This window comes from Nerophis ophidion, linkage group LG03, assembly GCF_033978795.1.
Source record: "Nerophis ophidion isolate RoL-2023_Sa linkage group LG03, RoL_Noph_v1.0, whole genome shotgun sequence".
Classification (NCBI taxonomy): Eukaryota; Metazoa; Chordata; class Actinopteri; order Syngnathiformes; family Syngnathidae; genus Nerophis; species Nerophis ophidion.
The window spans coordinates 48,710,152-48,738,027 of NC_084613.1; the positions used below are offsets into that span (position 1 = coordinate 48,710,152).

Sequence of the window (27,876 nt, forward strand, 5' to 3'; positions counted from 1 at the left end):
GTCAAATAATTAGGGATCCAGTGTGGGAGCAGCTTGGCCTTTGGGGATTGATATGTCAGTCACCATGTCAGCAAGGTGCAAATGCGCAACTATGGTGCTCATTGCAATAGCGGTTGCCTTCAAAGATTTATTACGCAGGACTACCGGAAACTTATTTTTGTTCAACGTTTTGGGGAATAACACCGTCGGCTGGAATAGCACACTCGGAGGAAGAGCAGGTAAGTGAGCACGCTCTGTGATGAGGATGATGTCTCCAATGTCTCTTTGATCTGTAACTTTGCAAATAGCAATGTGCTCGGTGCCGGGGTGAATGATTATTGAACCAGGACCAGTTCACTTAACTTGCTCTTCTATCTGTACTGTAAGGGTATATTTTATGTCTACATTTTTGAAGCAGAAGGTGCAGGTTCGATCACCCAGTTGAGGTTACTTAAGGGAGGGTGAAAGAGTGGTTTGTGTTATTTTGCACTGAAAAAGTATTTTATTGAACAATTTGGTTCATATTACTTCAAAACATGCATCTAGTTAAACCAAAAAAAGGCAGAAAAGTTTCACATTGCCGTTTAAGATGAAGACAATCAGGTTTGCTGGCCTTGACAACAAGGGATCCCTTATTTATTTTTCAGGAAGTTTGGCAAGAGTGTTGAATATTTTCCTTGAAAATATTCATCGGTTCGCATACTGTACAAAAGGGATATTTAACAAATTGTTTTGGGTGATGCATTTCCAGAAAGCTAAAGACCGGGGGGCCGAACTTCTCCTCGTCCTCTACAATACACATTTGATTTTGGTCTGTTTGTTTTGTCAGAGTGAAAATGTGAGTCTTTCACAAGTTTATTTAATTGAATTCGCAGGTTACCCGTTGAATAGCCCAAATGATGAAAAGGAGAAAACCTAAGATGGAACCTTGAGGAACACTAATTGTATAACTAAAACATTTAAACACATGACTACTCACTGCATCTGAAGTAAACATGCTTTAGCAACACATAAAATAAACCATATTATGAACATGTGTAACTGCTAACAAGGAGAGGACTTAAAGCGGTGCCTTGAAAAACACCTAAGTCATGTAAACATAAAACCCGAGTGTTCTAAGTTTGCTCGCAGGGTTAAAATGTCAATGCAAGGATCTGCCAATGTCTTTACAGTAGTTAAACTGAGGCTCATTTTAGTCATTGAGAAAAATCCTGAGGCACACTACATGCAGAAATCATTAAAAAATGAAACTCAGTAGCCGATATTGACAATAAAAAGTCGTTATCGCAATCGTTGGATATGAATTTAACCCATAACCAACCATGCATCACTATAGCTCTTGTCTCAAAGTCTACTGGCACGACCTGTCACATCACGCCATGACTTAATTAGAGTTTTTTGCTGTTTTCCTGTCTGTAGTGTTTTAGTTCTTGTATTGCGCTCCCATTTTGGTGTTTTTTCCTGTTTTGTTGGTATTTTCCTGTTGCGGTTTCATGTCTTCCTTGAGCGCTATTCTCTGCAACTGCTTTGTTTTCGCAATCAAGTTGTGCGGACGCTATCCTTCTTTGTGGGGAAATTGTTAATTTTCATGTCATGTACGGCTGTACTTCGTGGACGCCGTCTCTGCTCCACACGCTGTAAGTCTTTGCTGTCGTCCATCATTTTGTGTTTTGTTTACTTTGTAGCCAGTTCAGTTTTTAGTTTGGTTTTGTATAGTCATGCCTAAGCATCAATGCCTTTTCTTAGCGGCACTCGCCTTGTGTTTTTTTTTGGTTTAAGAATTACATACCTTTTTACCTGCACACTGCCTCCAGCTGTCGTTTGCATATTATGATCATAACACGACGTGTTCCCGGCGTTTACAAATAGTTGGCTACTTGCTGCTACCTACTGATATTGAGGGGAATAACATAGTTACTCTGCCGACACTCAACAACGGAACATTATTTGCGGATTATAATTACTTGTGTGCAAAAAATATTTTTAACCCAAATAGGTGAAATTACATAATCTCCCACGGTACACCGGACTGTATCACACCACACAATAGTTCACCGCGGCACAGTGGTTGAAAAACACTGCACTATACAACATCAGCACTCTGTGGTTTTCAGGAAATTTGCTCCAAAAATGTTTGTCTTACACATTTTAACTGAACTCGGCCAGTTGAATAGCCCTGCTGTACAACCTGTGTGTTGTTTTAGATTTGAACATTCATACCCTGCCTTCCACCCAGATGCAGCTGTGATAGGCTCCAGCGACCCCCCACGACCCCGATAGGGACAAGCGGTAAAAAACGGATGGATGGATACTGTTTTGTGACAGTACGTTTCAGTTTGATGCTTTTCTCAGTGTGTTTTTGTAAGACAAAAATAGTTTCCAAATAGCTTCTTGTCATTTGAGGTTTTGTGTGTCAACAAAATTAAATGTTAAACGCAGAATATAATAGAATGCATGTACAATGAACGTTTCTCACACAGGAAATTAATTGAGACAAAACAATCTGGCTGCAAGGGCGATTGCAGAGATGTTATTGAAATGTTGATTGCAGAGACACCCTTGGATTCTTGTTTCTATATGAATTTCGGTTTCCCTTTCAGTACCAGTGTACCATTTTACTCTTCCTTCCCTCCTTTCCTCCCCACCCTTCACCTCCCTTGCTTTTAATCACACCAGGTTAATTAAAAGGCCACCGAGCCTTTCTGCAGCCTGGCCCCTAGCTTTACAACCCCCTTGCTGTGGTCTGCTGCCTGCTATAGCAATCCCCCGCCCAGCCACACAAACACACACTCTCTCCCTCACGGAAATTGGAGCTCACCTTGGCCACGGGGGGTTGGGATGCGGAGACTGAAAGGACAAGACAGAGGAAATGAAAGTCAGCAAAGAGAGTGTGAGTGAAAAGAGAGTGGCGGGAGCAGAAAGTGCGGGAGGGGGGCTTAAAGTTCAGTGTCATTAATTGGTCACCATTGGAATATTAAGTGCAGAACTCTGTTAATTAGCGTGATAATAAAACGTGTTGCTGGCTGGAAGGGTCTGGAAGGATGCAGGGAGGACGGTTGACGGGGAATGGAGGGCAAATGGCAACCGAGGAGGAGAGGCAAAAAGAGGCTGGGTGTCGGGTGATAAGGAGGAGAGAGAGATGTCCGTGGGTAAAGGTCTGGCAGTGGTAATTTGCGGAGAGCCGCGTTAATTGTCATAACCTTTTAAATGGCAGAGTTTATCTGAGCCCTCTAAATGTCCCCATGTATCTCCACGGCAACCCAAGGCCTGCCGCACTCAGATTGGCTGTGTGTGAAGAGCACTTAAGCTTGATGAATTTTACACATATGCATTTATGAGTGTATAGGCGCACTGCATATAAAAACATACCCAGGGAACACTTTATTTGGGACATGACCTCCACTGTTGCTAAAATTCTATACTGTATCTGTGTCAATAATGAGGTTTGATTTTCCTGCTACCGTTACAGCTTGAATATACTATTTATTTCAGTAGGTATAGCAAGCAACTAGGGATTTAATGGTATGAACATTGCATATCACAGTTATTGTGATCAAAATTATCACAATTATCATTGCTATCAGACCCCGTCTTCTGCCTGAATGCAGCTGAGATAGGCTCCAGCACCCCCCGCGACCCCATAAAGGGAAAAAGCGGTAGGAATGGATGGATGGATGGGCATTTCTATCACAATATTCTTGAATGTGCTCAACAACTAGAAGTCTTACTTTAAAAAAATGGTATAAAAATAATTAGACACACAAAATTACTATTATATTGTTTCTTCTTAGTAGAAGAAACATTACAATACGGTCCAGATTTTCTAAATATGTTCTCCTAATCCTTTAAAAATTTTCGTATTTAACATTGAGGTTTGTTGTCCAGTTGTTATCATGTTTTCTTACATCTCTGTGTGTCATTTGCAAGTACTGTAAGATGTAGTAGACTTTGCATGTAGTTACAATTCCAATACATTAGATGGCAGTAGTGTACAGACTATCGTGTGCTGCCTTAGCCAGTAAGTCGTTTTTGCCGTCAAGTTGAAAGTGCCAGTATATTTTTTTTGTTGAGCCCTACAAAGTGTTTTTACTGTAACGTGCATCTCAGTTGTGGTTTTCATTACCAAATTTTAAGGTGTTGAAATGTAAACTCGCTAATGCTAGTCGGTAGGTGGTTTATGGAAAATCCAATGTGTATTAGCATTGAGGTAGCACATTTTTGAAAGTGGAGCCTTACTTTAATTTTTTGGCATGGAAAATTGTAACAATACTTAGAGACACTCCATCTGCATGTAATGTGAATGCTTGACTGCTTGTTTCCCTGCCAAGTGTTTAAATCAGTGCGGAGTTTGCAACTGGATGTGACGTCTTTTGCAACAAATAGGAATAGGAATGTGAATAGAAGTAGGGCACCATTTGATTTTACACCAATCAGTACATCTAATACCTATGGATATCGGTCGGTACCAATAAATTTGGTACCTATCCCTAGTTACAGCCCTCAAATCAACGATTTAACGCACCCCAGCAAACATTTTGATACTGCAAAGCGCTTTCTTATTACTCATCTGTTTCAAAATAATTCGTATTTTAAATGCTGCCTCTTGACGGTCGACTTTACTCAGCAGTCGTTGAGCACATCTGCGCAGTCCATTGAGATCTACTGCAAGAGCTGTGTTGTCATTTACTAAAACAACATGTTAGTAGACAACTACAGTGGTTCCCACTGGGCATTGTCCAGTTGTCAAGAAACTGTATGTGTATGTACCAATAAAGAACACGTTCCAAAAATAAATGTTCCTCCAGTGGGTTGGAAGCCACCAGTTCTTTCAGTTCCCACTGAAACATTATTACCATTTGCAGTCTAATTAGATCTAATACAAACATTGTCTGGAAAATTAAGAAACCCACACATTGGTGACTCAGTCTTGTCTTGTTGTTACCAAATCCAACTGTGTTTGTATTTGCTTTTATTACAAGATCAACAATTTGTGTTAGCTTGCTCTTAACTCCCTTGCTGGAAGTCATTATCACACCTGATCCGTTGCCCCTCTATGTTGTACTTGTATAGCGCTTTTCTACCTTCAAAGTATTCAAAGCGTTTTGACACTACTTCCACATTTACCCATTCACACACACATTCACACACTGATGGATGGAGCTGCCATGCAAGGCGCTAACCAGCACCCATCAGGAGCAAGGGTGAAGTGCCTTGCTCAAGGACACAACGGACGTGACAAGGTTGGTACTAGGTGGGTATTGAACCAGGGACCCTCGGGTTGCGCACGGCCACTCTCCCACTGCGCCACGCTGTCCCCTAATTGACGCGGCAATCCTTTGTTAACCATCACACACGGTTGCACCACAAGGGTCTGTGCGTTTAAAAAAAAAAAAAAATTGAGTGTGACTGTAAAACAGGAGTCTCAAACATGCGGCCAGCGAGACGTTATTTTTGCAGCCCGCACCATGATTTGAAAATTTAATGTTGGTGCGGCCCGCAACTTTTATATGAATGGCGCTTTACAGCGTCATACTTGTATACCCTCGATTTTTCCGGGAAACTCCCAATTTTTCAGCGCCCCTCCAGGGGTAATCATTCTCCCGAATTTCACCCAAACAACAATATTAAGGGGGCGCCGTGGAGGCACTGCCTTTAGCGTCCTCTATTACCTGTACAAACAGCATGCCAGCCCAGCCACATACTGTATTTGGTTTCTGTAGACGCAGTAAGCGACTGCAAGACGTAGTTGATCAACAGCCATACAGGTCACACTGAGGGTGGCCGTATAAACAACTTTAACACTGTTACATATACAGGTATATGCCACACTGTGAACCCACACCAAACAAGAATGACACACATTTTGGGAGAACATCCGCACCGTTACACAACATAAAAACAACAGAACAAATACCCAGAATCCACTGCAGCCCTAACTCTTCCGGGTTACAACATACACCCCAACCCGACCCCTATTGTTTATATGTATTTCACAATTGTTTCTGCATTCAAAACATTGCCAAGAGGTTATGTATTCGCTGTCTGCCGTTAGTTGGCAACATACCTCAAAAAGTTATGGGTTGATTTTGATTAAACCTCCAAGAAATGTCCAAAATGGGATAAGGAACAGTGATGACATTTTGGTGATGATCCGGATTAGTATAGGGTCTTTATTACGGGAGGAATAGTGCCTGGCGTAAGTCTGCGCTCTTTGATTGCTTTTTTAGTTCTCAATAAATGTGCCTTTAGGTGTCTACAATGGATTAATAACATTTAGATGTATTTCTTGTTGGAGAAAATGCTGCGGTTTTGTACAATTCGGTCTTTGTATGACCCATTTAGAACAGATAATTAGTGAAATCTAAGGTACCGCTGTAAACACATGCAAGTGTGCGCCTGTGTTTTTTTAGGCAGTCTGTTTTTACCTCCGCTCTGATTGGCATTTGCAAATTGTTCAACCGGAATCCAACCCGTTTTTCTTTTTTTCCCTCCTTTAATTTTCCTTTTTTGATTTGTGTTTGTTTTTGCAAAGCAGCGCAGCAATTCAAATGCAAATGACCAAGGAAAAGGAGAGGTGGCTTTCGGATTGGTTAGGACAATCATTATGGTTGTGCATAAAGCGACGCCGGTAGTTAGCAGCCCACCACCCAAGGTTCCTCATTTAGCTGCCATTTGTTTGGAAATGCCACTACATTTGTTCCTTGATACACACTTCATAGACACAGGAAGAAAACAAACACACACACATCAAAACGAATGTCAAAGTCAAGCTCGCCAACGTTTGCCCATTGTTCGGCCATGATGGGGAGCACAAGTCATGTGGGTGTGTTCCAGCTGGGGTTGTTGGCTGCCTTAATTGCGCGCCAAACAATAGACGTATGCAGACTGACGAAACGAGTGGCGACGGCTACGAAGGGCGCTTGTGTAAAATAAAGATTGTACAAAGCATTGCTATTATACGAATAATTTGAATGTGAATTCAGGGATGTAGTTAGATATTAGGGTGGCATGAACAAGAGAAACCTACATTGTAATTTGAAGTTGCTTGGAGTAGGATTGGGAATTGGCTGCTTATCTGGCAACCTCAATTATGGAAGGTAGGAGGGGATGACAGAATTTTGACAGTGATTGCAGTACCATTTCTGGCCATATTACTACATATGACTCCTTTAAATGTTATAATAAATGTGCCCATTACTACATTACATAAAGTATATACTTATGTATTTAAAACCTTAATGGAGGTGTTTGGATGTTTTTTTAAGGGTGGAATTGACAAGTTCCCATAGGCTTCATTGTAAGCAGCATTTGATCGCATTTATTTAATATTTAAAATGCTTTTTAAAAAATCCACCCGTCCTCGTATCTTTCATAATAATTGTGAACGATAGGGAAAATTCCCCAAAAAGTGCAGTTCCCTTGAATAAGCCATATTTTGCTCAGGTCTGGTACAGACTGTAGTAGACTGATTGATACTAATACCAAAATAAAATAATTAAAAAGTTAAAGTACCAATGATTGTCACACACATACAAGATGTGGCGAAATTATTCTCTGCATTTGACCCATCACCCTTGATCACCCCCTGGGAGGTGAGGGGAGCAGTGGGCAGCAGCGGTGCCACGCCCGGGAATCATTTATGGGGATTTAACCCCCAATTCCAACCCTAAATGCTGAGTGCCAAGCAGGGAGGTAATGGGTCCCATTTTTATAGTCTTTGGTATGACTCGGCCGGGATTTGAACTCACGACCTACCCATCTCAGGGCGGACACTCTAACCACTAAGCCACTGAGTAGGTTATAGTATACTATATAAAATACTTTACCATCACTATATGTTGACCCATGCCTTGTCAAATACATAAGACAATAGTCCAATAGGTAAGACCTACATCCATCCATCCATTTCCTACCGCTTGTCCCGTTCAGGGTCGCGGGGGGTCGCTGGAGCCTATCTTAGCTGCATTCGGGCGGAAGGCGGGGTTACACCCTGGACAAGTCGTCACCTCATCGCAGGGCTACAGTATATATATATATATATATATATATATATATATATATATATGTATATATATATATATATATATATATATATGTATATATATATATATATATATTTTAACTTCTTGTAGACTCATTATGTTAAAAGGTCAGTCAAATTGCTACGGTAGGATCCTCTTTGAAGGGGACACGCGCACACACACACAAACACACACACACACACACACCACTGGAACAGTCCTTGCTTCAAATGACCCCATTAAGATAGTCACACACAGATATACACTAATGTCGCCACAGCTATTTCCACTTCTAATGGTCACCTTTTGCCGTGATGATAATAATAGGCTCCAGCCTGGAATGAACGCCCATCATTTGCATGAAGTCCAACGCTGCATACAAAAAAACAGTCACAGTGGATGAAAGTAGTTGTGCCCTGCAATATATTTTCCAGCTTACGTGACATAATCATCATGTAAATACAGTGTGCTGTGTAAAAGAGCACGACACTCAACAAAATATGAAAGACAAACCAAACGTTGATATTTTATATTTTTGGATATGTCATGGTTCTTGTAAATAGCACGAGCATGTCTTGAATGTCAGTTTTACACTGTGTTTGAATGTGCCTGTGTCAGGGTTCTCAGGGTCTCATCTCCTCACCATCCATTGGTATCACATCGTGCGTCAGAGGATTTATTGACTTGCATGTTTTGTGTGTGTTGGGGGGAGGGTGGCTCGCTCACAAAGACACAATTAAGCTTAATTTTTAATGAATATTGATGGTATTAGTGTCAGATTTTGTGAGATGTGCATCTTCCTAGATGCTGTGGAATATCTAACTAATTTGCTAGTCATGAAGGATTTGTGGGGGTTTGATGGCAGTGGGGTGGTATATATATATATATATATATATATATATATATATATATATACACATACATACATACATACATATATATATATATATATATATATATATATATATATATATATAAAATGGCACAAAATAGTACCTTTGCCATTAAAATTAGTAAATAATCCACTGAGAATAATATATTACAAAATGTGGAAAACATAACCTGGAATATGTCCTCTGCCCTAACAGTTTACTGATGTTTTTGTGGTGTTTGTCCAGTTCTAATAATACCGTCCTTGGTGGAGGTAATGAAATGGATGATTTTAAAAAGTGTTTAATAAGAAAATATGGTAACACTTTAATACGGAGAACATATTCACCATTAATTAGTTGGTTATTAACATGCAAATTTGTAACATATTGGCTCTCAATTAGTTATTATTAAGTACTTATTAATGCGTTATTCTGCATGGCCTTATTTTACAACCAGTAAGCCATTAACTAAGAGTCTTCCCTCAATAACCTCAGAATTATTGCTTATTAGTAACCCTAACCCTTATATGTTGCCCGAGTGTCCACATAACTCAAAATTAAGTCTTGGTTCACTTAGAAAATGTTCCCCATACTCAAGTGTTACCGAAAACATATTTCCACACATGTTTTGAAGCTACTGTAATTTACCGTGGCTACCTAAATGGCGCTTGCATTCAAAACAAGCTGAAATCTTATCTTCTTCCTTGTCTTACCACGTATGCTACGCCTCTCTAATACACACACACAACCAATTTGGTAACATTATGTTACAAATTAATCAATCAATCAATTAATCACAATTTATTTATTTAGCCCTTCATCACAAATGCCTCAAAGAGTTTCACCCACTTAAACCCACACCTAGGCAAGCAAAAACTTAAAAAGATCAAGCTTGGAAAAAGATGACTCCTTGTGGAGCTGCAGACGTGTGGAGACCCCCTCCTGGATGATTGGCTGCAAAACTGGGTGAATTATTCAATTGTTACAATGAAAGACCAGTCCATCGGGAAGCCAGCAAAGGGCGGATCTTCTTGCAGATGTCATCAACTGATGCACAGAAGAGTAGTCCACCCCGGGTCACGACTCGGAACAGCGAGCGCCTATTCTGAACTGGTACCTCTCCAGAGATCATCCCTGACCACCTGGTATCTTCCCCATGCAGGAGAGGGAAGACACAACAGAAAAGAAAAGGATCCATCCAAATGTTAGAGTATATAAATTAGTCAGGTGAGACTTAAATAATTCTACTAAGGTGGCATCTCTAATGATTGCCAAAAGGGCATTCCAGAGTACTGGAGCCCAAATACAAAACGCTCTAGAGCAGGGGTCCTTAAACTACAGCCTGCAGGAGTTTAAATCAATTTACTTGGTGATTGCCCCCTAAAACAACACCATTTTAACATGAAACATGCATTTTAAAGCAAAAAAACAACTTTTTGACGCAAAATATTGTGTAAAACAAAATAAAATGTACTACTGTACTAACAACTGAAGTACTTTTATTAATTAATTTAATAATAAGGTACATTATTTACCTTGAAGAGTGGACTCCTACGGTATCTCCTTCCAGCTGCTTCTCCGTCAAACACACCATCAGCAGCTTTTCCATATTTTCATGGATAATTTCCCACCGTTTACATCAGGGGTCGCCAAACTATGGCCTGCGGGTGTCACGGATTAAAAGTATAGATATATATTTGTAACGTTTACCTCTCGTGGGTCCTCCTGACCGTGACAGACCCCCGCGTGAGCCCGGTAATGTGGTGTAACAATGTCTTTATTTGTGAGCGCACACACGCTAGGACCGCACGCCATACTACAACTTTTCAGTCTTGGTGGCTTTTACCTTCTGGAAATGTCCATCAACTGTTTCCCCACACCAGCAACTCCAACTCCAACAATGTGTCTTGGTCCGGCTGCTGCTAGCTAATAAAGGCAACAGGTCATTAGATAACCATTCCCAGCTGGGTAATCTACTCACCTGCCGCTGGCTTTGAGGCTGGTCCTTACACACCCTGCTCCGTGGCAGGCCCGCAGACCATGCCTCCCTCCAAAATATTGATATTATGTATTTTTTTATTTTTTGTCCTGTCCAGCCGCTCAGGCAAATAATATTGTAAATGTCGATATCTGTGTAGAAATTTACTTTACAAAAGAGAAGTGTGGGATACTTCTCTTGTTGCCTTATTTGTATATGACTTTATTAAATGTTGGGATATACAGAATTTAGTTGAGCAATAGGGGATGGAAAAAAGAAAACAACAAGAGGAAGACGAGACCAAAAAAAAAAAAAAAAAAAAAAAATATATATATATATATATATATATATATATACATACATATATATATATATATATATATATATATATATATATATATATATATATATATATATATATATATATATATATAATATATATAATTATATATATATGTATATATTTATGTGTGTGTATATATATACATATATACATATGTATATATATATATATATATATATATATATATATATGTATTTATTTATTTTATTTTTCTATTAGGGTTGTACAGTATATTAGTATAATATACTAGTATGAAGTATACTAGTATACTTTATCACGGTACTAATGATTCAAAAACAGTACTATACTCTGCTTGAAAAGAACCGGTTCCCCATATTTTAATTATTTTTTTTTTAATTAACGGGCATGACAGCGCGTCATGTCATGACATTGCTGGTTTTACGAGCAGAAGAGCATGTTCGGCAGGACACAATTGCGGAGTACTTACAACCAGACAAGGGAGAACGGACACATTTTGGCTTAAAAACTAGCGATAAAGGTGAAGTTATAACACTGAAACGCCCTCAGGAAGAGGTGATTAAAGACATGGCTAGCTAGCTAGGAGCTAAAATCCATCCGCAGTCTGCATTGTTTTAGCTACTTCTAAATCACTAATCCTGGTCTCGTCACAAAATCTTTTTTCCTTTTTTTAAAATTCATATTATGTTTATAAACTCAGGAAATATGTCCCTGGACACATGAGGACTTTAAATATGACCAATGTATGATCCTGTAACTACTTGGTATCGGATTGATACTTAAAGTTGTGGTATCATTCAAAACTAATGTAAAGTATCAAACAACAGAAGAATAAGTGATTATTACATTTTAACAGAAGTGTAGACAGAACATGTTAAAACAGAAAATAAGGAGATATAAACAGTAAATGAAAAAGTTAATTTATAATCCATTTGTACAGCTTGTCCTTAATAATTTTGACAAAATAATAGAATGTTAAATGATACAATATGTTACTGCATATGTCAGCAGACTGATTAGGAGCTTTTGTTTGTTTACTTACTACTAAAAGACAAGTTGTCTAGTATGTTCACTATTTTAATTAAGGACAAAATTGTTCTTCGATTGCAATAAGAAACATATGGTTAATGTACCATAAGCTGATTTGTTAAAATAAAGCCAATAATGCCATTTTTGTGGTCCCTTTTATTTAGAAAAGTATCAAAATACATTTTGGTACCGGTACCAAAATATTGGTATCGGGACAACCTATTTCCTTTTTCTAATTCAATGGATATCATCCACTCCACTGTCCTTCTCACTCACTTTACTTGTTCCAATGGTTAGAATGCAAAGTTATGTTCATCCCCATAAGCCAATTCTGGCATTAGATTATAGCAAGAAAACGAGTGACACCGGCTGTTTTGTACGGATCTTAGAGTTCATTGTGACATTTGCTACACCAACTATTGCCAGGGATGTTTGTAACTCACAACTCGTGTATATGTATCTGACAATCCTAATAACAAGCTTGTGCTGAACAAAATGTATGTACATATATGGGGCAGCACAGTGGAAGAGGGGTTAGTGCATGTGACTAACAATACGAAGGTGTTTGCATGTTGTGTGTTTGCATGTTCTCACCGTGACTGCGTGGGTTCCCTCTGGATACTCCGGCTTCCTCTCACCTCCAAAGACATGCATTTGGGTTGATTGTTAACACTAAATGGGCCCTAGTGTGTGAATGTGAGTGTGAACTCTGTCTGTCTATCTGTGTTGGCCCTGTGATGAGATGGTGACTTGTCCAGGGTGTACACCGCCTTCCGCCCGAATGCAGGTGGGATTGGCTCCAGCACCCCCGGTGACCCCAAAAGAGACAAGCGGTAGAAAATGGATGGATGTTCATACATATATATATATATATATATATATATATATATATATATATATATATATATATATATATATATATGTGTGTGTGTGTGTGTGTGTGTGTATATGTGGGAAAAATCACAAGACTACTTCATCTCTACATAACTGTTTCATGAGGGGTTCCCTCAATCATCAGGAGATTAAGGGAACCCCTCATGAAACAGTTCTGTAGAGATGAAGTAGTTTTGTGATTTTTCCCACACATACATATTGCGCTCTACCACGTTATCGAGCACTATTCTCTGGATAATCCAATCAAGACATATATATATATATATATATATATATATACATACATACATATACATATATATATATATATATATATATATATCTATACCCCCCGCAACCCCAAAAAAGGGAATAAGCGGTAGAAAATGGATGGATGGATATATATATATATATATAGAGATATCTATCTATCTATCTATCTATCTATCTATATATATATATATATATATATATATATATATATATATATATATATATATATATATATATATATATATATATATATATATATATATATATATATATATATATGTATACAGTTTGTGTATATATGTATGTTTGTTTTGAGCCAGGGATAGACTGCACCCTATAAAATTCTTTATAATGTTAATTTTTTTTGTTCACTGTCGTATTAGTGTAAAAATAGGTTAACCCCTGTAATTTTAGAAATGATAAAATACAACAAAACACACTTTTAACTTTGTTGAGGAGACCGCTGTTTTTTTATTTATTTTACATTTCCCTTTTATAATGATTACAAATGAATCTGTAAAGTAATGGAAAACAATAAAACACTCTCTTTAAAAGCATGTGATGATGTAAATAAGTGGAATTATGCCATATATGGTAACGCTTTAACCTGTAGGTCTTCGAGTGATTTTGAAATGTTAATCCCTCAGACATTCAGAATGTCCCTAGGGGCCAATTTTAAGGTTGCACTGTATTTCAATTACACAGCTTTACAGCCAAATCTTCTGGAAATATGTTATCTTGCAGCGGGCCAGAGTAAAAATAGCATTTTTAAAGCATAAAACATTTACAAAAATGATAACTCAGTGTGCCAAAATCACATTTATTTCCTCACTTTTGAAGTAAGACTAAATTCACCCCGGTTGCTTGTTGTTTTGAAGATCGGTGGCTCGCTGTCGTGCTCGGGTCATGGCTTATTTTATCGGAATGATATTGCTTCAGACGGGCTATCAAGCAGATACAAAGGGAGGGAACGTTTTACCTCATCCCATGCTTGAATGTCGAGTTCAAATGTGTGCAGTGCATCCAGTCAAAAAAAGGCCAAGTGCGGTTCGTAGATGATATGAGACATGAAAAATGTCAAGAAAGAAAGAAGCAGTGTGCGTGATGCTTGGATTATTTTTGGGGGGCAGTGATGCCTTTTATACCACTGACATCTCTTTTAAATATCATTTGATTCACGAGGATGTTTTTTAGAACATTTTGGGCCAGTACTACTTAAGGTTTATGTCTAGTAAAACATGTGCAAACTTGATAGCAGATGCAAAGCTGATTTACTAAACTTGAGAACAGAGGATTGCATCTCTAAAGTGAGCAAAATAAGGGGCGCAATCCATGTAGCTTGTCTGTCTTAATGAATATGCAAATGGTATGCTCATTGTCAAAATCAGGCTAAAACTCATCTGCGGAAGTTGTTTTCTGTCATTAGAACGTACGTAGAGAAAGGACATGCAAACTGACAGATGGCTGGAAGAAATGAGGCGATCGCACTGCATCGCCCTCCTACATATGCTTGTCAACATATATGTACTGTCAAAAATTTACATTTTACACATATCGTCTATTTAGCAATATCATTTTATAGGAGTTGGCTGACTTACAGTTTTTTAACAGTCGCTAAGACACATTTCCCAATACTTTTGTCACTTTTTAAAAACTCTTCACACAGTTCTCCAAACCAACTTTCAGCTGATCACATCAGTTCCTTCCACCTTCAAAATGCACTAAAACTACCAAATCACTTCAGACATGTCTCAAATCAACTCATTCTTCCAGAACACTAACAAAGGTTGACTGACAACAAAAACATTTTTTCACCCACAAAACAATGAGCTAAAAAACACTAACAGCAGGTAGCATTTGACAATGTTTATTATTCAGAGCAAATTATCAATCAATCAATGTGTATTTACATAGCCCTAAATCACAAATGTCTCAAAGGACTGTACAAACCACTACGACTACGACATCCTCGGAAGAACCCACGTAAGGGCAAGGAAAACTCACACCCAGTGGACAAGGAAAACTCACACCCAGTGGGACGCCAGTGACAATGATGACTATGAGAACCTTGGAGAGGACCTCAAATGTGGGCGACCCCCCCTCCCACACACCCCCGCCCCCGTAGGGGACCGAAAGCAATGGATGTCGAGCGGGTCTAACATGATACTGTGAAATTTCAATCCATAGTGGCTCCAACACAGCCGCGAGAGATCAGTTCAAAGCGGATCCAAGACAGCAGCAAGAGTCCCGTCCACAGGAAATCATCCCAAGCGGAGTCGGATCAGCAGCGAAGAGATGTCCCCAACCGATACACAGGCGAGCGGTCTATCCTGGGTCCCGACGCGCGGTCCATCCTGGGTCCTGACTGTGAACCGCCAATACTTCATCCATGGCCATCGAACCGGACCTCCTCCACAAGGGAGGAGGGGACAGAGGAGAAAAAGAAAAGAAGCGGCAGATCAACTGGTCTAAAAAGGAGGTCTATTTAAAGGCTAGAATATACAAATTAGTTTTAAGGTGAGACTTAAATGCTTCTATTGAGGTAACATCTCGAACTGTTACCGGGAGGGCATTCCAGAGTACTGGAGCCCGAACGGAAAACGCTCTATAGCCCGCAGACTTTTTTTGGGCTTTAGGAATCACTAATAAGCCGGAGTCCTTTGAACGCAGATTTCTTGCTGGGACATATGGTACAATACAATCGGCAAGATAGGATGGAGCTAGACCGTGTAGTATTTTATATGTAAGTAGTAAAACCTTAAAGTCACATCTTAAGTGCACAGGAAGCCAGTGCAGGCAAGCCAGTATAGTCGTAATATGATCAAACTTTCTTGTTCTTGTTCTCCCAAAATTATATGTTACTGGCATTAATCCGACATGATGCCAAATGCTTCAATAAATTTGGTGTATTTTATTATTGTTTTTTTTCTTTTGCACTGTGTAATTCCAAAATAGAAGTATTTGTATACACACCATCCACTGATACAGTAACAATGGTAATGCTAATCTACTCAGTCTTGTCCATTTGGCCGCATGTTTTCATCCACATCACATCTTTTGTGATCTAGGGCAATATACCTAGGAAAGAATCTTCTGGCATGCTTGATCCATCCCTGGCAATCTTTTGGTGATATGTTCAGGTATCCAGCATTCATTGCGTCTAGGGGGGACATTTGATCGATTTAAAAAAACGATTTAAAATACATTTCATTAAAATATTTACTGTAGCAAATTGCTGTCTTATTCAAGTTGTTTGTTTTGAACTTAAGTCTAACGGTTATGAAAACAGTATCTAATGTGCAAATTGGCCTGTAAGCACACATAGTTTTGGCGTTTTTTGGGGTCGAAGTGAGAAAAAAAATTATGTAATTTGAAAGATTAAGTCATTGAATGCATTTTGTGCCAAAGCAATGATAATTGTTCCTCAGTTTCGCCCATTTATACTTCTGTTGTGCTCACTGTGTGAAGAGTTTTGAAAACGTGACAAGTATTGGGAAATGTGTCCTAGCGACAGTAAAAGACTGTAAAAGTGTTGTTTACATCTCGCTGACAGTTACATTTTTAAAGCAAAGAAATATATAGCACAACCACCATTGGCTTGTTTATTTTACCGTTAGTGGTTAAACAGCACACATTTGTATTAAAATAGTCAATATTTTCACTGTAGCAATTCAATGAGACTTCACTGCCATCGGACCATCGGACTCTGCAGCATCGCGTGGACATCGGGGGCGGTACCTCTGGATTGGCAGACCGGGGTGGTGGTCCCTCTCTTTAAGAAGGGGGACCGGAGGGTGTGATCCAACTATCGTGGGATCACACTCCTCAGCCTTCCCGGTAAGGTTTATTCAGGTGTACTGGAGAGGAGGCTACGCCGGATAGTTGAACCTCGGATTCAGGAGGAACAGTGTGGTTTTCGTCCTGGTCGTGGAACTGTGGACCAGCTCTTTACTCTCGGCAGGGTTCTTGAGGGTGCATGGGATTTTGCCCAACCAGTCTACATGTGCTTTGTGGACTTGGAGAAGGCATTCGACCGTGTCCCTCGGGAAGTCCTGTGGGGAGTGCTCAGAGAGTATGGGGTATCGGACTGTCTTATTATGGCAGTCCGATCCCTGTACGATCAGTGTCAGAGCTTGGTCCGCATTGCTGGCAGTAAGTCGGACACGTTTCCAGTGAGGGATGGACTTCCCCAAGGCTGCCCTTTGTCACCGATTCTGTTCATAACTTTTATGGACAGAATTTCTAGGCGCAGTCAAGGCATTGAGGGGTTCCGGTTTGGTGGCCGCGGGATTAGGTCTCTGCTTTTTGCAGATGATGTGGTCCTGTCGGCTTCATCTGGCCGGGATCTTCAGCTCTCACTGGATCGGTTCGCAGCCGAGTGTGAAGCGGCCGGAATGAGAATCAGCACCTCCAAATCCGAGTCCATGGTTCTCGCCCGGAAAAGGGTGGAGTGCCATCTCCGGGCTGGGGAGGAGACCCTGCCCCAAGTGGAGGAGTTCAAGTACCTTGGAGTCTTGTTCACGAGTGGGGGAAGAGTGGATCGTGAGATCGACAGGCGGATCGGTGCGGCGTCTTCAGTAATGCGGACGTTGTACCGATCTGTTGTGGTGAAGAAGGAGCTGAGCCGGAAGGCAAAGCTCTCAATTTATCGGTCGATCTACGTTCCCATCCTCACCTATGGTCATGACGTTTGGGTCATGACTGAAAGGATAAGATCACGGGTACAAGCGGCCGAAATGAGTTTCCTCCGCCGTGTGGCGGGGCTCTCCCTTAGAGATAGGGTGAGAAGCTCTGTCATCCGGGAGGAACTCAAAGTAAAGCCGCTGCTCCTCCACATCGAGAGGAGCCAGATGAGGTGGTTCGGGCATCTGGTCAGGATGCCACCCGAACGCCTCCCGAGGGAGGTGTTTAGGGCACGTCCAACCGGTAGGAGGCCTCGGGGAAGACCCAGGACACGTTGGGAAGACTATGTCTCCCGGCTGGCCTGGGAACGCCTCGGGATCCCCCGGGAAGAGCTAGACGAAGTGGCTGGGGAGAGGGAAGTCTGGGCTTCCCTGCTTAGGCTGCTGCCCCCGCGACCCGACCTCGGATAAGCGGAAGAAGATGGATGGATGGATGGATAGTCAATATTTTTCACAGTTACTAAGTTTATGAAGCAAACAATTGTTGTTATGATGGAATATACAAACAATCATAGCTAACAGCCATCCATCCATCCATCCATTTTCTACCGCTTGTCCCGTACGGGGTCGCTGGAGCCTATCACAGCTGCATTCGGGCGGAAGGCGGTGTACACCCGGGACAAGTCACCACTTCATCGCAGGGCCAACACAGACAGACAGAAAACATTCACACTCACATTTGAAGAATGGATCAAGGCAACTTACATGGACAATGGTAAAAAAATAATTTTCTTATGCAGTGACTTTAATATTGACTTATTGAACCCTAACAAGCAGAAGTCTATTGATGACTTCATAGATACAATGTACAGCATCAGTTTATATCCCAAAATCACAAAGCCAAGCAGAATCACAGGACACTGTGCCACGCTTATTGATAATATTTTTACCATCCATCCATCCATCCATCCATTTTCTACCGCTTATTCCCTTTGGGGTCGCGGGGGGGGGCGCTGGTGCCTATCTCAGCTACAATCAGGCGGAAGGCGGTGTACACCCTGGACAAGTCACCATCTCATCGCAGGGCCAACACAGATAGACAGACAACATTCACACTCACATTCACACACTAGGGCCAATTTAGTGTTGCCAATCAACCTATCCCCAGGTGCATGTCTTTGGAAGTGGGAGGAAGCCGGAGTACCCGGAGGGAACCCACGCAGTCACGGAGAGAACATGCAAACTCCACACAGAAAGATCCCAAGCCCGGGATTGAACACAGGACTACTCAGGACCTTCGTATTGTGAAGCACATGCACTAACCCGTTCCACCGTGCTGCCCATGATGGCTAACATTGACTATTATTTGCTAACAACGCCCAAAGCGTGCAACTAAGTGGGCTGGATATAACCATTTTTCTGATTAGTGCTTTTAAAAAGTTATTATAGTTACCCGTTACTTTACCAAAAAGTAAATGAATTACAAACGGAATTACTCTTTAATGAATTAATTAATTACCAGGGATAGTAATCAATACATTCCTTAAAGAAAATAAAAACAATATCTGGCATACGCAGACGTTTCCTATGAGGGCACGGTGTGTGTGCGCGCGTGTGTGTGTGTGTGTGTGTGTGTGTGTGCGTGTGTGTGTTTTTAAAAGACGGGCCCTGTTACCTAGTGGTGTGTGACATCATCGGGGGTTTCAAAGAAGCTGTCTTTTTTAGCTTTAGCAGTTGTTACCAGCGGCAGTTTGTCGGCTCTGAATCATTTAACATGATTGTGTTAGCTTTGGTTTGTAAATAGACCAAACGTGCGTCGATAATTGCCATATCTTCTTGTCCACAAACGGTGTATTTTTTTGGATGGCAAGTTTGTCACTTCAATCATTGATTTGTTGTTCAATATTTCTGTTGTGTACGTATGTGCGTGTGTATGTTGCATTGAACTTGCTGCACTTATGACACTGTCCTGTGGTTGACATAAAACCACATCAAACGTAGCGTGCCACGTTACATCAAGCTAATGCTAACAACGTTGTAAAGGACCTCAAAGTAATTTATTAGGTTACTCCTTACAAGTATTTATAACAGCGTTATTAACACCATCATTATACAACTCAGTTATTACGAACACTTGATATAACGTTTTAAATAGATTGACATTGTTTGCACCCTCTAGACGTCTGTGGGGATGTCTAAAGGGCACTGATGTGATTGAAACACATTCGACTGTTGAGTTTTGGTGTGTGCTGGCATTTTTTCATACGTAATTTTTTATGTTTATAATCAAAAATTATTGCAATATGCATTTTCTTGCGTTTGTAACGTTTCAGGGCATAATCACAGTATCTCGCAGGACACAACTTTAGCACACAAAAAAAATGGCTTACGTCGTAGATACCCTGTAGAGACTGCTTTTAAAATGCCCAGATAAAGTAGTACATGTCTGCTGCATGTTTCACAGCATAGCAAAACACAACAGGTGGGAGCATGATAACATGAATGTGCAGTAAATGAGTGTCTCCATGTTGAAAGCCACTTAGTACAAGCAAAACCTATGCACCAGTTGTCAGTTGCATCCGCAGTCTTAGTACATTACGCTGAACACGCCTACTAAAAGTACACAACGTCCTGAAGGTTTGTGTGTACTAAAACACGTGCAAACTTGATAGCACACGCAGAGCAAACTATGAAACTTGTGCAAAGTAGATTGCGACTCTTGTGAGCAGAATAAGGCGTGCAATCCATTTTGCATCTGTCTTCTAGTGTTGTCCCGATACAAATATTTTGGTACTGGTATCGGTGCCAAAAGTATTTCGATACTTTTCGGTACTTTTTAATACTTTTCTTAATAAAGGGGACCACAAAAATTGCATTATTGGCTTTATTTTAACAAAAAATATAAGGGTACATGAAACATATGTTTCTTATTGCAAGTTTGTCCTTAAATTTAAATAAAATAGTGAACAGCCGAAACAACTTTTTTTGTACTAGTAAGTAAGTAAACAAAGGCTCCTAATGTGTCTGCTGACGTATGCAGTAACATATTTTGTCGTTTTCCATTTAATTTTTTCGTCAAAATTGGTAGAAAATGAATAATTTACTTGTTCATTTACTGTTAATATCTGCTTACTTTCTCTTTTAACATGTTCCGTCTACACTTCTGTGAAAATGTAATAATCACTTATTCTATTGTTTGATACTTTACATTAGTTTTGGATGATACCACAAATTTGGGTACCAAGTAGTTACAGGATCATACATTGGTCATATTCAAAGTCGTCATGTGTCCAGGAACATATTTCCTGAGTTTCTAAAAATAATATCCTTTTTTTTTTTTAAATGAAAAAATATTTTGTGATGCTAAAAAATATAGATGTAATCTTAGTGGTATCGACCAAATACACTTCTGTACTTGGTATCATTACAGTGGATGTTAGATGTAGATCCACCAGTGGAGTTTGTTTACATTCAGGAACATTCAGGTGAGCTACGGTGTGTAATGACGCATGTTTAACAATTCCTCATCCTGCAGGGATGATACTTGTAAGAAACTTACTTTATTTGTCGCCACGGACGCGAGGATTAGTGATTTAGAAGTCGCTAAAACACTTCCGACTGCGGTTGGACTTTAGCCGCTAGCTAGCTAGCCATGTATTAAAGCATCTCTTCGTGAAGCTGTTTCAGTGTTATAACTTCACCTTTATCGTTAGTTTTTAAGCCAAGATGCCTGCATTCTGTACTTTTCTTTGCTCTGTTACCTAATGGCTAATTAGAACTAATTCAATTAATATGTGTTAATATCTGTTGGCATTTTATTTAGAAAATGTATTATTATAATATATCCTATTCTCTATCCTATCTAGAAATGTGTCTTTCAATATACATTTGTTTGCGTTGAGTCATTCCAGATGCACAAATGTGCTGTGGTGATGTCATCCACAGCCTTGCGTACAGAACGTACCGTCAGTGTGCTAAATAGTTCTAATTCAGAAAAGGTGTTACGGATTATAGATGTGTCGCTGGTTAAACACATTGCACAATGCTATGATCATCCTTTTATAATTGTATAGCGGCTGATCAAAACAAATTCTATAGATGGGTTTTGGTGTCCTATTGTGTTTGTTTCAATGGTGTTACAGTTGTGATCAAAATTATTCAACCCCCACACAATTTTGGTGTTTTAGCAAGTTGGACATTTATTCCTTATTTTGTTTATAGTCATATCAAATAAAGATGCATTAAATAGACAAGTGCAACTTGAATTACAACATTATATTTTGTAACATACCAAACAGTGTCATTTCTCTTAATATCTCATTGACAACATTATTCAACCCCTTGTAGATGATAACTTATGAACAGAATTTGAATAAGGTCTTTTCAATCAGGTGTTGAAAACACCTGTAGATGTGATTACAACCATAACGAGCAACAATTAAACTGATTGAAAAAGACTGTGACGCTCAGCTTCTTGTAGATGGTCAATGGTGTACAGTATTTGCAACATGGTGAAGTCCAGGGAGTGGTCAACGAAGTCAAGAGGAGGTAATTTCTCTTCATAAGAAAGGATTTGGATATAAGAAAATAGCAAAGACATTACACATTCCAAGAGACAAAGTTGGGAGCATAATTAGCAAGTTTAAAGCTAAAGGCACAGTGGAAACACTACCTGGGCGTGGTAGAAAGAGGATGCTGTGTGCAACTGCTGTCCGGTATTTGAAGCGTACAGTGGTGAAAAACCCCCGGGTAACAGCTGAGGAACTACAACAGGACATTGCAGAGGGGGGGAACGCAGGTTTCGTCCCAGACAATAAGGCGCGCACTGCGAGATGAAGGCCTCCGTGCCAGAACTCCCAGGCGCACCCCACTTCTGACTACCAGGCACAAGAAAAAATAGACTCCAGTATGCCAAAAATCATCTGCTATGGAGTGATGAGACAAAAGTGGAACTCTTTGGGCCTATGAATCAACGTTATGTCTGGAGGAGAAAAAATGAAGCTTAGAAAGAGAAGAACACCTAGCCTACTGTTAGGCATGGTGGGGGGTCAATCATGCTGTGGGGCTGTTTCTCTGCCTCAGGTACTGGGAATCTCCAGCGCGTTCAAAGTATTATGAATTATATTTCCTACCAGGATATATTAGCTGCAAATGTCATGAAGTCAGTGACGAAGCTGAGGCTTGGGAGACGTTGGACCTTCCTACAGGACAATGATCCCAAGCATACCTCCAAATCAACATAAGAGTGGTTGCAGAAGAAGAGCTGGAAGACTCTGGAGTGGCCTTCACAGTCGCCAGACCTAAATCCTATAGAAAACCTGTGGTGGGACTTGAAGAAGGCAGTTGCAGCACGCAAGCCCAAGAATATGAATGAACTGGAGGCCTTTGCCCAAGAGGAATGGGCTAAAATACCTGTAGATCGTTGCAAGAAGCTTGTGTCCGGTTATGTATCAACTTTGAAGGATGTAATTACTGCCAAAGGGTGTTCTACTAAGTACTAAAGATGCATGTAACTAGGGAGTTGAATAATTTTGTCAATGAGATATTAAGAAAAATGTCCTTATTTTGTATTTTGTAAAATACAGTGTTACAATTTAAGTTGCATTTGTCTATTTGACACATCTTTATTTGATATGACTAAACAAAATACGGAATAAATGCCCAACTTGCTAAAACACCAAAATTGTGTGGGGGCTGAATAATTTTGATCACAACTGTAGTTTAGTCACATAGAACAGTGAATCTGAAACTGTGGCTCCAGCTAGTGGTACGCCAAATAATCAGTTGATTAAAGTGCAGTGTTTTATTGACCGATATTCAAACACAGTGTTACTGTTCAAAAATGTGTGTAATGTTACAGTAGCCAAAAATATAAAATTTTGTCATTTAATACAACCTCTGTCTTGTATTTAATGAGGGCCTACAAACCCCGTTTCCATATGAGTTGGGAAATTGTTTTAGATGTCAATTTAAACGGAATACAATGATTTGCAAATAATTATCAACCCATTTTCAGTTGAATACACTAAATTGGCCCTAGTGTGTGAATGTGAGTGTGAATGTTGTCTCTCTATCTGTGTTGGCCCTGCGATGAGGTGGCGACTTGTCCAGGGTGTACCCCGCCTTCCGCCCGATTGTAGCTGAGATAGGCGCCAGCGCCCCCCGCGACCCCAAAAGGGAATAAGCGGTAGAAGATGGATGGATGGATGGATGCTACAAAGACAACATATTGGACGTTTAAACTGATAAAAAAAATTTTTTTTTGCAAATCATTATTTTAGAATTTGATGCCAGCAACACATGACAAAGAAGTTGGGAAAGGTGGCAATAAATACCGAAAAAGTTGAGAACTGCTCATCAAACACTTATATGGAACATCCCACTAGAAAGATGGAGGCTAGTCATCCAGACATGCCCGTGTTTTTCCTTCTTTTACATGCCAGTGTTTCTCCTTCTTTTGAAAATCATGCACCAATACTGTAAGAGAAGGAAACGGGCGATTGCAGTTATTTGGGATACAACACATCTTAGACAGCAACATAGCAATGTTGAGCGACGGGGTTGGATAAGTCCTGGAAGAACAGCAGCCTTGTGGAATATGTTTGTCAACGAGTGTGTTGTGTCAGAGGAACAGCAGGAGAACAAGAGAACTTTTCAATGTCCAGGTCAGCTGTGATTCTACTTAGTGAAAAACTTTGTCCATTTGTCGAAGGAGAGACAACAAAATTGCAGGCTTCCATTTGAAATATAGCGATTACATTTGGACTGGCAAAGCAGACCATCAACATCTAATTTTGTACTCCGTATCTACTGTGAAGCCATGAAGTGGTTGCGGTCGTCAAGTACGACTGCCAATTTCATCCTACAAGCACAGTGTCCTGTTGGTTGTTGTAAAATGTTATTTATCACATTGTTTACTTTCAAACGTCCATTAAAGACATGATTCATGTATGATGGCTCAGGTGTGATTCACTACAATAGGGCCCGTCTAACAGCTGCTGATAGTGAGGCAAGCAAGGTTTATTGTTAAAGGAAATTTGACAATAGTCTACATTGAAACACAGGGTAAGGATGCACTTTCAGGTCAGAGGTGACTATGACGCGCACATATTTTTCGCACATGTGTACTAGGTCGCGTTGCGCTGGCGGACGGCGAACAGAGGGGGTCTTAAACGGTGGCATTGTTGTGTGTGGACATCGATAAGGTTAGGTGGGATTTACCCTGGATAACCTTATCCGGCTTAGTGTAGAAGGGGGTGCAGTCTGCACCATTATGAATCGCAATGTTAGTAGATCACACGCAACACGCCCACTAATAGTACATGCTATTTTACAGTTTGCACACGCTGTTTAGCGCCTGGTATTTGGATTTTAGTAGATTTGGCTGTTAGACTTTTGACCCTGTGTAAGAAATATTTCTATTTTTAATACTGGGATTATCGAAATCCAACATCACGCCTCACACTCCAAACACATTCATGAACGTCTCACTCACCCTCTTTCTGTAGCTGAGATTAACACGGTGCTGCAATATTGATTTACGTCGGCATAAAGCCTCTCCGGCTCTATATATTACACAACGTTCAGCAGTCATCTATTCAATCAAATCTAATATTACACTGGCTCTCTGCACAGCTGTCTAATAGCATTTAACTCACAGTTTGATTCCTCTGCGTTTCCTCATGTACTTCAAACGCTTGCTTTTCAATATCCGTCATTCGTTTCCACTATGCCAAGATGAAGTCTTTTGAAAAGCGCGGAGGATGAATGTGCATGCGTGCACAAATGTGTACGTGTGGAGACAGGATTAGCCGTGGCCTTAGGCTTAAGGTATGGAGCTGAGTGTATTTTAGAAGCTTCTAAATTAGCCGGGAAATGGGATTTTGAGACAATGGAGTGGAGGGTGAAAAAAAACAAAATGAAAGGATGCACTAGCAGCGCTCCTTCATTTGCCTCTGATGTTTTTACCAGACTTTTTTTCCTCTTATAATAAACGCTTTTTTCTTCTTCTTGTTCACCTTCTCTATGTGCAGCTTGGTATCACCTTTTATTTTCCATTACTCTCTCTCTCTCTCTTTGTCTCTCTTTCGCTCTGTCCTTACAGTTGACAGCGATGATGTAAGAACATGAGTGTAAACAGTAGTACGAGGCTAGCCCCATTTTGACCCACTTAAAACAGAAATCCCAGGACACACACACACACTACGATCGTGTATGCCTGAGTAAATATTGGACATGTCTCAGAACTGTGTGTTCAACCGTCTGTTGTCTGTTCATTGCTTGGTATTTATTATTTTGTCGATAATCATTTTTCAGCATGTCCCATGCATCTTTATTTTATGACTCCTCTTACTTATCCCCTTGATTTATTTCTTCCTCAGCATCAACCAAACAAATCACTTCCTTCAGGGGGTTAGCCATTGGAGGATTATCGGACGTTTCTTCCCGATCAGTCTTGAAGATAGAGAGCTCCAGCTGATGCTATCACCAGTACAAACGTGAATGTGTGCATCAAATTTAATATGAATAATCTTCCGTAACAGTGTACACCATTGTTTTTCTCAAAGTGTTACTACTGTGTGAAACTGTAGTAACACTTTGAACTACAGCAAAAAAAAAAGCTCCCAAATATAAGCACAGCAGTATTAACCTGGACTCAAAACATTTGTTTTCCTCCCAGTTAGCTGCTGGAAAAAAAGAGTTAATTCCGATACTGGTACTAAGCAGTACCAATTTTTCAATACTTAAGTGTGTGTTCCTTGTGTTAATAAAGGTTGTTTGATTTAATAAAAATAAAATAAAAACAATCACATTCACACACTAGGGCCAATTTAGTGTTGCCAATCAACCTATCCCCAGGTGCATGTCTTTGGAGGTAGGAGGAAGCCGGAGTACCTGGAGAGAACCCACGCAGTCACGGGGAGAACATGCAAACTCCACACAGAAAGATCCCGAGCCCAGGATGGAACTCAGGACCTTCGTATTGTGAGGCACATGCACTAACCCCTGTCACACCGTGCTGCAATATATATAATATATATATATATATATATATATATATATATATATATATATATATATATATATATATATATATATATATATATATATATATATATATATATATATATATATATGTACATATATATAGATATATATATATATATATATATATATATATATCTATATCTATATCTATATCTATATATATATATACATACATACATACATACATATATATATATTAGGGCTGTGAATCTTTGGGTGTCCTACGATTCGATTCAATATCGATTCTTGGGTTCACGATTCGATAATATATTGATTTTTTCAATTTGATTCGATTCTCGATTCAAAAACTATATTTTTCCGATTCAAAACGATTCTGTATTCATTCAATCCATAGGATTTCAGCAGGATCTACCCCAGTCTGCTGACATGCTAGCAGAGTAGTGGATTTAAAAAAAAAAAAAAGCTTTTATAATTGTAAAGGACAATGTTTTATCAACTGATTGCAATAATGTAAATCTGTTTCAACTATTAAATGAACCAAAAATATGACTTATTTTATCTTTGTGAAAACATTGGACACAGTGTGTTGTCAAGCTTTTGAGATGCGATGCAAGTGTAAGCCACTGTGACACTATTGTTCTTTTTTTTTATTTTTTATAAATGTCTAATGATAATGTCAATGAGGGATTTTTAATCACTGCTATGCTGAAATTATAACTAATATTGATACTGTTGATAATATTCATTTTTGTTTCACTACTTCTGGTTTGTTCTGTGTCGTGTTTGTGTCTCCTTAATTGCTCTGTTTATTGCAGTTCTGAGTGTTGCTGGGTCGGGTTTGGAATTGGCTTTCCATTGTTATGGTGTTGCTGTGTATTGTTATGTTGGATTGATTAAA

General features: G+C 39.7%; 1 protein-coding gene and 1 long non-coding RNA gene across 4 annotated transcripts in view; one reads left to right on the forward strand and one right to left on the reverse strand.

Moving 5' to 3' along the window:
- Window positions 1-27,876, forward strand: part of arid1b (AT-rich interactive domain 1B) — a 594,747-nt gene that overhangs the window by 195,281 nt on the left and 371,590 nt on the right. The window lies entirely within an intron of this gene.
- On the reverse strand, window positions 9,691-10,766 carry LOC133549735 (uncharacterized). Its single transcript, XR_009806151.1, has 3 exons — window positions 10,719-10,766; window positions 10,408-10,533; window positions 9,691-10,021 (listed from the first exon to the last, which is right to left on the reverse strand). It is a non-coding gene; the product is annotated as an uncharacterized LOC133549735 (long non-coding RNA).